The 15,626-nt window shown below is 35.7% G+C and overlaps 1 protein-coding gene and 1 long non-coding RNA gene across 16 annotated transcripts in view; one reads left to right on the top strand and one right to left on the bottom strand.

Annotated features, from left to right (window-relative positions):
* LOC117062321 overlaps positions 1-13,034 on the top strand; it is a 92,189-nt gene extending 79,155 nt beyond the window's left edge. The window contains exons 3-4 of the long non-coding RNA XR_004428303.1: positions 11,746-11,918; positions 12,736-13,034. This is a non-coding gene — a long non-coding RNA (uncharacterized LOC117062321). The remainder of the gene's footprint in view (positions 1-11,745; positions 11,919-12,735) is intronic.
* Positions 1-15,626, bottom strand: part of NRXN1 (neurexin 1) — a 1,146,744-nt gene that overhangs the window by 800,876 nt on the left and 330,242 nt on the right. The window lies entirely within an intron of this gene.

The raw sequence follows: 15,626 nt of genomic DNA, 5'->3' as shown, positions 1-15,626 counted from the left end.
TCTACCCATGCAGTGTCTGCGTCATATGGTAACTCCCATTCCTCTTCAATGCTTGGATACCTCCAGTAAGTTGTAAGCCCTTTAACGGTGGGAGACATTTTCTGCTATTGTTTTCCCTGGTTTATAATTTATCATCTCTTCTTTTCTCTCCTCTATCAGGATAATCATCCTGGCATAATTCCTTTTATGTGGCTTCCCAGTCACAATTAGTTTTTTACTATAAGAATAATTTGTAACCAGTCCCTTATAGGATCCCAGCACTTGTCCATTGTTGCTTTTTCATATATTTGATAAATATTCAATTTAGAATAAGCATTGGTAATAACTTCTGTATCTTTACAAACTAATGACTGAAAATAATCATTATAATGTAAGACTCCTTTAATTGGGTTTCCAAAAAGATTGTGTCATAGGAAATAAGACCTTACTGGTCTTTGAAGGAAAAAATAAAAGCATTACATGGTCAGGTAAGTACGATTATTACATATACTTAGAAATTCACCGTGTCCATTATTATGTAGAAAGCTCAGAGAAGTGGATATAACTTTGTTTAAATCAATGTTTTCTAAACATATTTTCACATTGAACTCCTTTGCCAAATAACATAGAGGAGCATCCTACAGGCCGTTTTCATGAACCATACTATGGGGAAAAATGTTATAAAAGACCATTTGTTTTTAAAAATGTTGTAATAAAACAAAACAAAACAAAACAACCTCAATTGTATTCAGCATGTGTAAAACACAGAAGAGAAAGCATATCTGAAAGAATGACAAATAGCTCAGTTCCCTTTTCGAAGCTTCACAAAGCTGCATAGTTCATCTTCTCAATATAACTCAGAGAAGGACAGGGAAAATTTTCTCTATGCACATAAATGTATTCATAGCCATTTTTGAATTTATAATGCCTTGGCCTCCACAGCTCAGACTGAAGAATTAAAAACAACAGTATTTCATAATTGTCTTGATTTTTTAAAACTTCTGTTAGCCAAATAAATCATACATTGCTGTACTTACATTGTATGATTATTTGTTGTTTTAGATAACTCCTCAGATGAATTCACTAAAATAAAACACTGTAGCCAATATGTTTTGCTTTTTTTGTCTGGAGAGTCTTTTTACAGCAACATATAATATAAAAAGTAATATTTCTTCATTGTCACTGTTATAATTATTTCTCTGATTTTAAAAACAATAACACACAAGTTTTTCTTTTCCCCTCAGGATTCTCTATCATCTCTAGGTGAATTCCCCTGTCAAGATGCCCTTTTTGTTTTATTCTGCTTCCCCCTGAATAATAGGATATAAACAAGAGACATAAGTTACATCTCCAGTGAGAGGAAAAAAAGTAAAAGCTAACGAAAGGAAAACAACAACAATAACAAAAACTGGTGACAGTCTCAACATTCTCAAATGTTTTGCTCAAGCACTCTATTACTGTTAGGATTGCTCATTTCATTTAATTGTAAATAAGGTAGATTTGGCAGCTAAGCAAAATAATGATAGAAGCTAGATCTTCCCAAGGACAAATAGTTATAAGAACATCTGTATCTGGGAGTAAACCGCCAGAAAAAAGCAAGAAAAACTCCTAGTAGTGAGACAGAATGAGGGAAAGGGGAGAAAGACTAAAATGTACCTGTCAAAAAAATGGCATATGTTTAATAGACCCAGGTAACTCTTTTTTGATGACTAGAGTAACACATAAATGTGACCTCTGCATCAGGTATTTCTAGATATCCAGATGGCAATCAAGGCAAGGGAGCAACCTTGGCTTAAAAGTTCTATTTCAGAAGGTGGTGGAGGGTTAAGAAGAAGGAAAGGTAAAGATGTGTCAACATCATCTTCTACAAGGCTTGTTCATATGTTATAGTCTATTTGAGAATGATTCATTTAAAGTATGTTTTGGTGATCAGCGGTTGCCCAAATAGGCCCTGCCTCAGTAGAGAAACCCACGGAGTGCCATAAAGGGCAACAAGGATAGACCTAACATAAGAGACTAGTTATAGTAATTTAACAGCAATTTAATTCAGATCAGAGCTGTGCAATAATGAGGATGGTTAACTATGAGTTGATGTTTATTGTGTGTTAGAATTTGTGTTAAGAATTTAACATGGATTATAGATTACCTACTTAATTAATCCTATATACAATCCTGTGAGATTCATTATATTAACTCATTTTCCAGGTTAGAAAATTGAAACAGACTGAATAAGAAACTTGCCTAAAGTCATATCGCTTCTAGGTGGTAAAGGCACAATTCATTTTAAGTTTACTGTAGAATAAAATAAAATAAAAGCACAATTCAAAATATGAATATATTAAAATATATCTAGGGGAGCCAACTCTGAGTTTAACTTACATCATTTCTGGTGGATTGAATGGATTTCAGTGATCACTCGGCTATATTATATATAAGTGGGAAATTTTCTAGGTATAGAAATGTATAAACTGGATCAGATTCTAGGAGACAGTTGGTGGCCAATAGTATCTTTATTATCCTCTACTGATAGAATAGTATGCATCCTCTTGTATCAAGAGAGAAGAAAGATTATAAAAGATTGATACTAATCCAAATATAGTCTCTTTGAATTGTTTCCAAACTTGTCCTCTTGCTGGTTCACAATTGGGTCAAGACCAATTTTTAAAAATATATATTATTCATCTTTTGGCAAAGTTTCCTTACAATTCTTATATCAAAGGGAGTAGGAAGTTCGCATTACCTAAAAATATAGAAATAAAAGAAAAAATGAACTTGGAACAGATTACTATTTCAATATGCTGCAGGATATTTGCAAATATATTTAAAAGAGATACTTTTCTAAAGCATTAATTTAGAAGCTAAAAATCTGAAAATTGAACAGATAAATAATGGTTTCATTTTAAGAAATAACTCAAAATGTTATATGAGAAAATTAGGTCATATCACTTTTTTTTTAACATTGCAAGTCTTTAGAATTTTTGGCTTAATGTCTATGTGTTAATTTATGTTTTTGTCTTATATTACTATTTTAGGGCTCTGTGTTTCATTCCCTTCATTTTACTGCTTTCCTTGACCTCATTATTTATGATTAATTAGAATTTTTCAAAACCTAACCTAGCACAAATAAATACCACTCAAAGAAATAACAAAATATTGGCCCTTCTTCTATCACAATTAATGTAGCATATTAATAATATATAACATTACAATTTACAGTACTTTCTAAATATAAATTCTCTCATATTTTTCTCACCAAAACCTATGAGTTAGATAAGGCCAGAATTATTATTGTTCTTTTACTGATAAACCGATCTTTCAAGAAGTAAAATTACTTGCCTAAAGTTATGCAGCTTGATAACTTACAAAGAAAACATTTGTTTACAATATATACCCAGAAACACACACACACAGAAACACACACACACACACACACACACACACACATCCCCCCAGGAACTGCCGATTTCTAGCATAAATCTATTGTAGCTCAAAACTGAATTAATGATTATCTAGTTTGGTGGTAAGTTGACATTTTGACAAATGTGCCTCACTATAAGAGGAAATCATACAAAGATGAATGTATTTACAAGTTTATTTGAATCATAATACGAATGGGCTTAACTTCTAATTCTTTATTCAATTGGTCCATATTTTATCAATTTTATTCTAACCAGTAAATGGGTACGATTCTATTGCTTTCAGTAGATAAAACTAAATCAGACTGATGGTATCAATAATTATGTTAAACCTATCAAAGTATTTGAGTGCTTTGTGGTAAAAATTAAATGTGATAATCCATGGAGGCACTTAGCAAAGTGCCTGGTGTACAGTAAGTGCTCCACAATTACGTGAGTAACATGCTCCTTTATATCTAATAACAAAGTAGTGATCTGGCACTATGAATAAGATATATCTTGACTTTTATAATTTTAGATTACTGGATAATCTCCTCCCCAATGCAGTTGGATTATTTCCAGCCTCCCACATAGAATGTTTTTCTTGAATAATTCAGCGGGAAATAAAGGAGATAAACGAAGCCTCCGAATATCAGTTGCACCTTCAACCTCATTTTAACACTTCCTTCTAAGTGCTTTCATCCACACGAGTGGACTAATGGTTGCTGCCCCCAGAGACACAGCTGATGAGCCCATGCTTGTCACCTAATCCAGGAATTGCCCTTATGTTGATTGGCTTATGGCCCATAGTGTGATCTCACATAAAAGATCTGCAAAGACAGGAATAGTGGTAATAAACAAAAACTATAAGAGGCTCTCCTACAAATTCTAATTAGAGATAAAGGAGTCAGTAAGTAGTACAAAGAAAAGCACGAAAATCACACATGGAAAAGAGGGCAAACTGAGTCAAGTTACTCAGCAGTAGACTACTAGAACAGTGATTCACAAATTCTGCCATGGATCCCTGTCAAGCTTCCAAGTGCTAAACTTCATCCTGGTGTCTACCAGACATCACTATCATGAGGTTCTTGTTCTCTCTTGAACGTTTGATCAAGTAGCTATTTTACAAAAACCATGGTTACTGCCTTCGCCACATCTTTGTCAATCCTTAAAACACATTTCCATTATTTAAGTGACATAAATGAACTCTCAACACAACAGTCTACTAACTCCAGGGTACTTTTTGATACATATACCTGCTGGGTTATTTAGTTATTGCCTGTTCTGAGTTTGAGAAGATTGTTAAGACAATAATCACATCATGCATGAGATACATTCTGGTATACTCGATCCAATGGGTTAGCAAATACTTCTGTTAATGGCAGGGAGACTGTTGCTTTAGTAAATAACCTGACCTTATTGATAAGGGAAATTTGATAGCAATTGGAGAATTAGAATTAGAATTAGAATCTCTAATTCTCCAACTGGTAAATGACTCCTCTAAATAGTTTATTCAAGATGAACATTGGTTTTACAAGAAATCTTCACAGTCAATAAAGTAGATACTAGCTGCGGTTTATAAAAGCTGAAAATCCTTTTAAATATTTCAGTTCGCTCTGATAGTCTTATATTTGACTCTATTTAGCCAAATATGTCAATGTCATAGGAAATTCATAAAATGTTATTGTCAAATGGGAATCTTATCAATGACTGGTGCATTTTTAATTTCAATATGATAGTAGAAGGCAACACCAATATAAGTCATATGAAAAGACATAATTGGATTTTTTTTTTTTTTTTTTTTTTGCTATAAGGCAAGGGTCATCTGAAACATTTCCCATTTCATATTTTGCCAATTTATCCTTCATTGTTTAACATAAAGGCTTCTAGCTTTCCTTGTTTCATAAAATCTGAACAATCATGAGGTGGTAGTAGCCCATTTATCTCACGGTGAATTCCAAATAAACTTACACATGGTTTAGATGTCTTTAAAGTGGCAACTGTAATTTCTGTTTGGAATATGCAGCTGTCTCTAATGATTCTGGTCATACATTTTCATTCATTTTTTTGTCTGAATATTTTCTAAAGGAAAATTGGTGTGTATGTATTTGCGTGGCCCAACTTTGATATGTCTTGCTGGCTTTCATCACCTTTGGAAGAAATTGCATTTCCCAGTAAGCTGTTCCACAGCGGAATGATAAGTGATGACCATCCTGTGGATTTTCACAGCTGTACAAAAGACATTCAGGTGCACTTGTCTTTTGAATCAGAACTCAGTTAGCCCCTCTCACATTTACAAAATTGCTTTTGGGAGAGTCAAACCTGGATGACTTCCAAGCTAGTTAAAAATAATTCTGAAGAAAAGTGCAGCGCTGGTTCTTGGCGGTAGAAACGTGAGTTATGCTCAGCTGCAGCAGATTCCTTTCAGACGGTTCTGATACCCATTTCAACTTCCAAATTTCTTGCAGACATTATCTTGTACTTTCAGCTTTCTAGTGATAAACATATTGAAAATTCAGTCAAACAGCTTTTTATCATTTCAAAACTTGAGCTCAAATTTAATCCTGCTGCCCTGATGAAGCCCAGGAAGTTGCTAGGGCATTTTCATTATATCCAGACTTGACTGCAGAACTCCTTGCCATTCTTCAGGACTCTGACAGCATCATTCATTTAGAACAATGTGATCGATCCAGAAGAAGCCAGCGGCAATGAACTCTGGGTACTCATACAGAAGAGTATATCCTATCTAGTTGAAAAATGTTTCCCTCTTCATTCTTAGCCTAGAGATAAAGTATCCCATCATTTGGACTTTAGATCCTAGAATATCTTAGAGATTTTCCTACAGTATATTAACAGTGTTTACATTTAAATCTCAATCATTAGCTACAGATGGATAATCTCCAACCAACAATGTTAGAGTTGTCTATTATTAATACATATCCTATTTGTAAAAATGTAGATTGCTAACTGAACATTTTGTTTCTCTTAAAGGTTTCAGGCATTATATAGAAGTAACCTACTAATCTTTGATATATGTAGGAATAGAACACTCATTAGTGTTTTAGAACTAACCTAAGAAAATTATCAGTTCCTAAGCTGGCCAGCACTCTCAAGATTAGAACTCATATAAACGAATCTGAAAGTCAAAGAACAATAGAGTTGAAAAAAGATTTAGAAATTATCTCATGTAATGATTCCTAATCTAGGTTCTTCAGGCACTCAAAAAAAAAAAAATGGATAAGCAAGTCTTGGTGGTTCATGAACTATTTTCAATACTTATAAAATTATCATAGAAACTGTAACTGAAGGTTACAGTTAACTGCACAGGTTAACTGAATTGTCAATTTTAGCAGCATTTGATTGGAATTTGCTCTGTGGCAAAGCCTGGCATTTCTTCTTATTGGCCAATTAACTTCCTGTGTAATAAGACTGGTTGTAGTTGTTGGGAATAGGGCTTGAGGTTTCACTGCTAGAGCCTCATTAGTAAGATAAAGGACTTAAAGTACCCGGTAAAAGGCAAGGTGCACAGTTTAAGAGAAGTTTCTTGACTTTGAAATGTTGTCCTCAACAACAGGCAGGGTACTAAGTTACACAGAGGGAAGACTTACTTTCCCATAAAATAGGGTACCCTTGTCTAAGACAATCCAATAAAGTGCGATGGGAAATATGATCTCACACAGGAGGAGAAAGCAAATCTAAGCTGTAAAGTATCGGTGGGATGTAGTCTGCTTCTCTCCATTCCTCATTCTAGCTGTGCATCCTTTTCCCACTTATTCCTTTCTTGAAACTACTCATGTAAAGAGCCAGAGCAGGGATCCAGAGTGACAGTGAAGAAACCCTAGGCTACAGAAGCCTGAATCAAAACCACTATGTAAGCCTCCAGCCATAGCTCAAACTAGGCACTCAGATCAGGAACAAGCCTTTTAGTGCTTTGACCATTGGCATTCACTGAGGAGAACAGGGTTCTATGCAGACATTTGATTGCCTGTTGATTTCTAAGAGGTACTATCCTCTGTTATTGCCTTCCAAGAGCCAGCCTTTATGGAAGCCTCTCAGAGGTGTTAAGGTCAGTGTGGGCCCCTCTTCACAGCACTAATGCCTCACAGATGGCATCAGCTCCTAAGCTTACTTATTGAGGAATGATCTTGGTATTGGTGGGTGGCATGTGATATCTGCATACATTTATTCAACAAATATTTATTGAACACCTGTTATATGCTTGCTAGGTATTGAGATGCCCCCCGGAGCCATACATTGACTCTATCTTTATAAGGTTTACATTCTAGCAGAAAAAATATATTAAGTGTATGGTTACCAAAAATTACCAACAATTATGATAAGTACAGTGAAATAGAAATACATAGTGCTATGAGACATTATAGCAGGAGGATCTAATCTACTCTGGAGCATCAGAAATGGCTTCTCAGAAGAAGTAGCTTGTGAGGTTTGACAACGGTGGCCATATAACTTATCATCCAAACTGAAACACTTCAGAGAAGATACCACTTTAGAAAGAAGTTGCCATTAACAAGTACGCACAGCATAACAGACACCAACAAGGATTTGGTTACCTGAGCTATGACCTGAAGGAATAAAATCAGGAAGACCAAGAGGAATCTGAAAATACTCAACATCTTCTTCTCCTGGCTGGGACTGTTGTTTTGAATTGATCCTGGCAGACTTTTGACCCACTGAGTGAGGACTGTTGTTCTATGCTTAAGGAATGAACTATTCATTGGTTCAAGTCTAAAATGTTAGAACTTTTGCTTCTATTAAATTATTTGACCATTCTTAGAAGGAGGCCACCACTTGCCATATCAGAACATTCCTCTAAGATCACAAGACTATCAAGAATTCAATTAGAATGGAGGTCTTTTGTTAGACCAGTTCCCTAGAAATGCATTCCAGAAGATATATTTTGAGTTGATACATGCAAGACCCTACTCTTACTGGTCAATGAGTGAGAAAAGAGATCTAAAAGTATCTTGAATTGTTGACTAGAAGACATCCACCAGAACGTGAGCAATGAATAAACAAGGCTTTCCTGTATAAAGAAAGGTTGGCAAAAAATGGGACAGCAGTTAAAATTGTTTGCTTGCAACTTTACATTGCGGGTGAACAGGGAACTTTCAAAGGAGCTGTAGACTTGTATTACCACTGAAGGTAATTCAACTGCTGACCACAAGCCAGGAAAGAACCCCTTAAACAGATAATAAGTATTCCTGATAACTGCAAAGGGCCTTGATATTTCAGCAAGCTGGAAAAGAAAATAAATTTAAAAACTCACATCTTACTCATGTAATACATTAACTCCAGTTCACTACAGAGAACATTTCAATTCCCACTTCTATAATTATACACCCGTTCTTCATTTGTGAGACACCCCTAACAACATACACACCCACCTCTACACGCAGTGAGGACTTTATAAACATTATTCTTGCTTTCCTTGTCCTTGGGTTTGATTTCTCTATTTTTCAGCAAGCTATTAGATGTCATTAATGCTCTCTATAATTTCAATAGTTTGTTCTTTGGACTAGGTTCAGGCATTGAAGTTAATGTCAAATTGACATTTTTTAGCCTAAACATACTTTTCCCATCTTTGAATGAGTTAAGAATAAGCATGAAAAAGTGTCAAAAATAAATGAACACAACATTTAGCTTACACACAGTAAAAAGGTATATCAATTATTTGCTGGTAAGTGAACAGATAGGGCAGAGCTGATAAGCATCTAACTTGAAGTTTGCTTCTCTGCTCCTTTTGGCAAGGAAAGAGAAACTCTTTATTTGACTAGAGTTAGGTTGGTTTTCAATTTTCATACTGGTTTTTTGGTATGCCAAATTCGACACATCTTTAGACCTTATTAACTACCTGTTTGCAACTGTATCTAACATGTTAAATTACAAACAGGTGCAGTAAAACCTTAAAAACATTTACCTCTGGGGCCTCCTTAATAGAAAAGAATATTTATTGACTCTTCTGAACATTGGAATAATGACAACAAGCAAACAGAATTAATATAAAATAGAAACTTCCATGTACTTACTGGTCAAGTCAGCTTAAAATTAAACTCTTGCACTCTTAACGCTTAACCTTTAACAACTCTGCATAGCAAACACTAATCTCTACTGCAAGGCTCTAGCTAAACCAGTGGCTGTCAGTTTGGTAAGTTTAAGCATTGGCTGGAATGTTTATTGAAAACCACATTCCCAGGACCACACCCTGAAGGTCTGAAACACGCCTCAGGAATCTGCACTTTCATCTGTTTAGGTGATTTTGAAATGACAGTTCAAGTACTGCATTTTCTTTTTCTTTTTCTTTTTTTTTTTTTTTTTTGGGACAGAGTTTTGCTCTTGTTGCCCAGGCTGGAGTGCAATGGCACGATCTTGGCTCACTGCAACCTCTGCCTCCCAGGTTCAAGCAATTCTCCTGTCTCAGCCTCCTGAGTAGCTGGGATTACAGGCGCATGTTACCACGTCTGGCTAATTTTTGTATTTTTAGTAGATACAGGGTTTCATCATATTGGTCAGGCTGGTCTTGAACTCCTGACATCAGATGACCCAACCGCCTTGGTCTCCCAAAGTGCTGGGATTACAGGCCTAAGCCACCGCACCCGGCCTCAGGTACTGGACTTTGAGTATCACTGACTGCTATGGTTTGAATATGTCTCCAAAACTCATGTGTTAGAAACTTAACGCTGAATGCAACAGTGTTGGGAGGTGGGGCCTACTGGTAAGTGTTTAGGTTACGAAGGTAGAACTCTCATAAATGAATCAGTGCCTCTTTATAAAGGCCTCTGGAAGTGGTTTCTCTCTTTTTTGCTCTTCTGCCATGTTGAGTACATATCATTCATGCCCTTCCATTGCCACTGCATGAGGTAAGAAGCCCATCACCAGACACCACATGCCCGCACCTTGATCTTGGACATGCCAGTGCCCAGAGCTGTGAGAAATAATTTTCTATTCTTATAAATTACCACGTTTATAATATTTTGTCATAGCAGCACAAAACAGACCAGGATAATGACTTACATCATTACAAGTAGGAAAGAGAATTGTATTCTTCGTAATACTTACATCTAGACACATGCTAAGTGCTATATATCACGTTAAATCATTTAATCTTCACAAAGATGTCATTTATGAAATACTATTGATTATACTTTACAGATTCAGAGAGTTTAACAAACTGTTCACCAAATTATAAACATTGAGTTCCAAGTAAGAGGTGTCAGATTCTAAAGTCTTCCCTTTCCTTTCCAATGCTGTAACTCCATATATCAAAGCAACACAATTAATTGCTATTTTAAAAAAAACTGTTCAAGGATAAATTCACATTACAAAAACTTTTCAGATTCTTCAGATTTAATAAACAAAATTATTCCTTTCACCAAGCCCTCCTGTATCAGAGTTTAATAGCAGTTCAGACTCTTGTCCAGTGGTCAACTTCTCAGCTAATCAAATATCTTGGTTTAATGTAGGACAAACCAGGCCCCCTGTGTCCTTATATATCCTTTTGCACTTTTCAGGCTTTTTAGACACATTATCTCATTTTATTTTTCTAACAGCACTAATAGATCACACAAAATAGATGACATCTTTGTCTGTTAATACCAAAAATCACAACAGGGTTCTGACTTTGCTCCTAATTCAGGAGCATCATCATCTCAGTCCTTTCACTCTCATATGCAGAATTTATTTGAGCTGCTCCCCTGCCCTGTGAGCTTGGCAGTTTTGTGTCCCTGTGTAACCTCATGACTGCAGCCTTCATCCCAGGGTGCCAACCTACTCAGCCAAAGATGACATTAACAGAGGATCTGGCTGAAATGCCTTGACATTATTTTTCTCTGGGAAAGGTATGTAATTGCAGAAAGATTGCTCCCCAATTATTCAAATTTAAACATTTTATCTGATGGAAATGATATAATTTACATATTTTGTTTCCCAGTTTAAAATTGTGGTTTCATATCTTTTGTGCTTGTATATCTGAGAGTTATATTAAATTTTAAATAGCCGGGTGTAATGGCTTACTCCAATAATCTCAGCACTTTGAGAGGCAAGGCAGGAAGATGACTTGAGGCCAGGAGTTTAAGACCAGCCTGGTCAAAATGACGAAACCCCGTCTCTACTAAAAATACCAAAAATTATTCAGTCGTGGTGGTGCATGCCTGTGATCTCAGCTACTTGTGAGGCTGAGGCACTAGAATCACTTGAACTTCGGAGACAGAAGTTGCAGTGAGCCGAGATAGTACCCCTACACTCCAGCCTGAGTGACAGAGTGAGATTCTATCTCAAAAAAAAAAAAAATTTACAATGGCTAACCCTGGATCTATTTGGTAACAATCTCATTCTAATGTATATCTTTACACAGGACAACTGACTTTTACCAGAAGCCTTTTAATGATAACATTTTAGAATTCAACAGAGCCTAGATCTGGCAAGTGCTTGGCTGGCAGAAGTGCAATGTATGGTGTGTTCAAGAAGCATCAATTATGGCTGACCGACCTGACCCTGAGTTAAAAGTCAGCACGGAGAGGGAAAAAAGTAAGTCATCCTATGCCTTTCAAATACACATTGTAATGTCCCTTCTACTTCCACTTTACAAATATGTAAGGAAATATGGGTTGGGGAGCATATGTATGTGTCCAAATGTACTTCGCAAAAAAAAAAAAAAAAAAAAAAAAAGCAGAGAAATTATTACATCATTAATTAGCAGTGGTGTTACCAAAACACATAACATTTGTATGTCAATTTAAAGATCTGTTAGTTTATTGAGGAGTAGTTTGTAACTAGGTAAGTTTATTGATAAGCTAAAATCAAATGTCATAGGATCCTGGTCTTCTTGGAAAGATTGTAATAGAAATACAATCTGATGTGATTTTCATATTTTTATTATAACCCAGATGTACAGTAATTCAGAGCATTGCTGAATTTAAATTATACCATCACATCCTCAACAATAATGATATAAATATTAAAGGAACAGAGAGATGAGCAAGCTATATGACTAATATCTAATAATAAATAAGGTATTAAGCTTTTCCTTTAAAAATTAGGGGCAAATTATTTAAAATATTAGAAAAGGTAGCAAGATACTTGATAAAGAATAGTGTGAACTTGCATCTGTTTTCCACACCCCTGCCCGCTACCATTCCCAGTAGCTAAATCAACTTTAGTCAAGGTTAACTAACTCCTTTATATTGCCACAGAGGAGTCCCTTGGCTATACAATTTGCACTTTAATCCTCTGGAAATTGCAAGAGGCCAAATGAAATCCTCACATTCAGCCACAGGGAGGAGAGAAGAAAGCTATAATGCAGACCTCCCTGTAATATATTATGAGAAATCTGTCTTTTTTTCAGTGTCATTGCCTTGGAAGGTAACCTTTCTTGACCCTAGCATTTAAAAGCTAGGTTGGTGCATGTCCAACATCAGGATCACGGCCACTTTTCTGCTACTCAGTTCATCTTGGAAGTGAAAGATAGTTTCTTCTCCCCATCAATCATTACCAAGGTAAGTGTCACAGTATATGGGTGCATAAGGTAAAAATAGATGAATGTTAATTGGCTCATTTTATAGCACCAATTATAATGAACAAAAGGCCTGGAGCTCAGAGTTGGAAATTGAAAGTTTCCAGGCTGGCTGGGCGCGGTGGCTCAAGCCTGTAATCCCAGCATTTTGGGAGGCCGAGACGGGCGGATCACGAGGTCAGGAGATCCAGACCATCCTGGCTAACCCGGTGAAACCCCGTCTCTACTAAAAAATACAAAAATCTAGCCGGGCGAGGGGGCGGGCCCCTGTAGTCCTAGCTACTCGGGAGGCTGAGGCAGGAGAATGGCGTGAATCCGGGAGGCGGAGCTTGCAGTGAGCTGAGATCCGGCCACTGCACTCCAGCCCGGGCGACAGAGCGAGACTCCGTCTCAAAAAAAAAAAAAAGAAAGAAAGTTTCCAGGAAGAATCAAAATATACCAAATTCCCAATAACTATTTCCTTATCTTCTGATGTGTGCTAAATTGTATTACCAAATGTCAACTATGATGAGTATCCTGGGAAGCAAGCTGGAATTGTGAACTGTTAGTCTACCAGAGAGTCAAGATCCCTGGCTCCACCACCAGGATGAGCAGGATAATGGGCAGATCATTCTGTTTGCTTTCATACATCTGTTAAAGGTAGGCAGCAACACCTAGTCTATTTACAGCACAGATATATTAGAATAATTCAGTATAAAAGTGTAAAATCAGATGGAAACAGTTACAAGTGCTATTTAATTATAATGTTATGTTGACAAAGAAAGTGACTGCTAACATCCCCAGAGAAATTTAGGATAAATTTGATATGTGGATTGTTTATTGGTAAACATAGTAGAATCACAAATAAGCCATTATTCTATTGAAAACAATGCAAACATTTATATTAACCTCTTTTACTCAAAGGGTGATCTTTTTCTCATCCATTCAAATAGTACTGTCTAGCCAGAAATGAGTTTATTTTTAACACTGTACAGAAAATAGCACCTCACATACATGTCAGTTTCAGTCATGCGGTCATGATTAATAATCATCATCTGATAGGTAGGGTAGAATGATGTGAACATGAGATTTAGGGTTATCCCTGGATCCACATCTGTATTCTGGTGCTTTCTAGTTGTGTGACATTGGGTAACCTTCTACTAATTGACCCTCAGTTTCTATTGCCTGTGATTGTAATAAAAATGTTTCTCACAGGGCTGCTGTAAAGATTAAATAAGAAACTGGATATAATAGGGATTTGCAAACTGTAAATTGTTTTTAAATATTGTTATTATTTCTATATGGATATAGAGGATTCATAAATATGCTATTTCTGGAAACTTAAATAACTTGTGTAAATGTTTGTATCTTTAAACACTTCTCACACTCAATTTCCATTCTACTCACTGTAAGTGAAGTCATTGTCCCCCATCTCGTGCATTCTTGCCTTTCTGCTTAGTTTGCATGCAACAACACTCTCTCTTCCTATATCTACGTGAAAAAATCTTGATGATCTCTATCCATCTTTTAAGTCCCAACTCAAATGCCACTTCCTCTCTGAAGCCCTCCCTGATTATTAGTTTCCATATATTAGTCTCCATATATTGATCTCTTTTCTAGTCCTATTGTTGCTTGAACTCTCAACACATTTCTTTTTGCTGCCACTCATTTACCATTTACCATATACACATCCTTTTTCACAGTTACCTTTACAAACAAAGTTTATACATCTTATCTCTACCATTAGAATACAAGGTCCTTGAGATTAAGGAACATGAGTTATCCCTTTCTAGTCCCAACATATCTAGGGAGGTGTCTTATACTTAGTAGTAAATGTGTGTGATGACTGATATAAATGAAATAAATGAAAATGTAATGACTAATACAAAAATTGGGACAAATATCTATTCCATGTAACAGGAAGATGTTTTACAAAATAATATTACATTCCAAACTGATTTTCCAGTGGCAATTTGTATACTGTGCCATTTCAGTGCACATGTTTAATGGAATTATCAGAGGATAGACTGATATAAAACAACCCATTTTAGGATTTAGAAGGCTACCGCAGATTAAAAACTAACCAATTTCTGTTCACAGGGGAGACAAATTTAGGAAGCTGCAATCTATAGTACCTTTGGGAGGAATCTATCCATTATTGACTAAATTAAAACATGAATTGCTGATGAAAAAGAATAGACTCAAGCAACTGGCTAAGTAATAATGAAAAATAAAATAATAAAACTTGGCTGAAAGATAATTATAGTCCACATTTCAAATAAGAAATTATGAAATAAAAACAAATAAAACAAATTACCTTATATAAGCAAGTGATCTCCTATCTGCCAGCTCATTTGCCATGATAATGAGAACTTGTTGCATTCTAGTTGCCTAAATTATCATATCTACTTCCATCTACATATAAATATACATCTAAATGTAATGGAAAAGAAATGGTTGATTCAATTACTGGATTTCAGGAGCTAACAATTGTTACAATTTACTTAAGTGTCAGACACCATGCTGGGCACCCTTACAAACAATTTTGAATAGTAATAGTTTACAAACTATCCTTTGAATAGTAATCTTTTGAACTCCATAACTGTTTATCTCCTTTATCACTAATTTAACAATAATTCCTATGATATTTTATGATGTCTCTTCTATCATTTGCTGGAACTACTATTCTGTTCTCATTCTGCCATTTGTTCATTCATTTATTCATTCTGGCTAAATACTTATTT

This window comes from Trachypithecus francoisi, unplaced genomic scaffold, assembly GCF_009764315.1.
Source record: "Trachypithecus francoisi isolate TF-2019V2 unplaced genomic scaffold, Tfra_2.0 Lachesis_group17, whole genome shotgun sequence".
Lineage (NCBI taxonomy): Eukaryota > Metazoa > Chordata > Mammalia > Primates > Cercopithecidae > Trachypithecus > Trachypithecus francoisi.
Note: the sequence above shows the minus strand (reverse complement) of the source record. Positions and strands in the feature narration are given on the sequence as shown.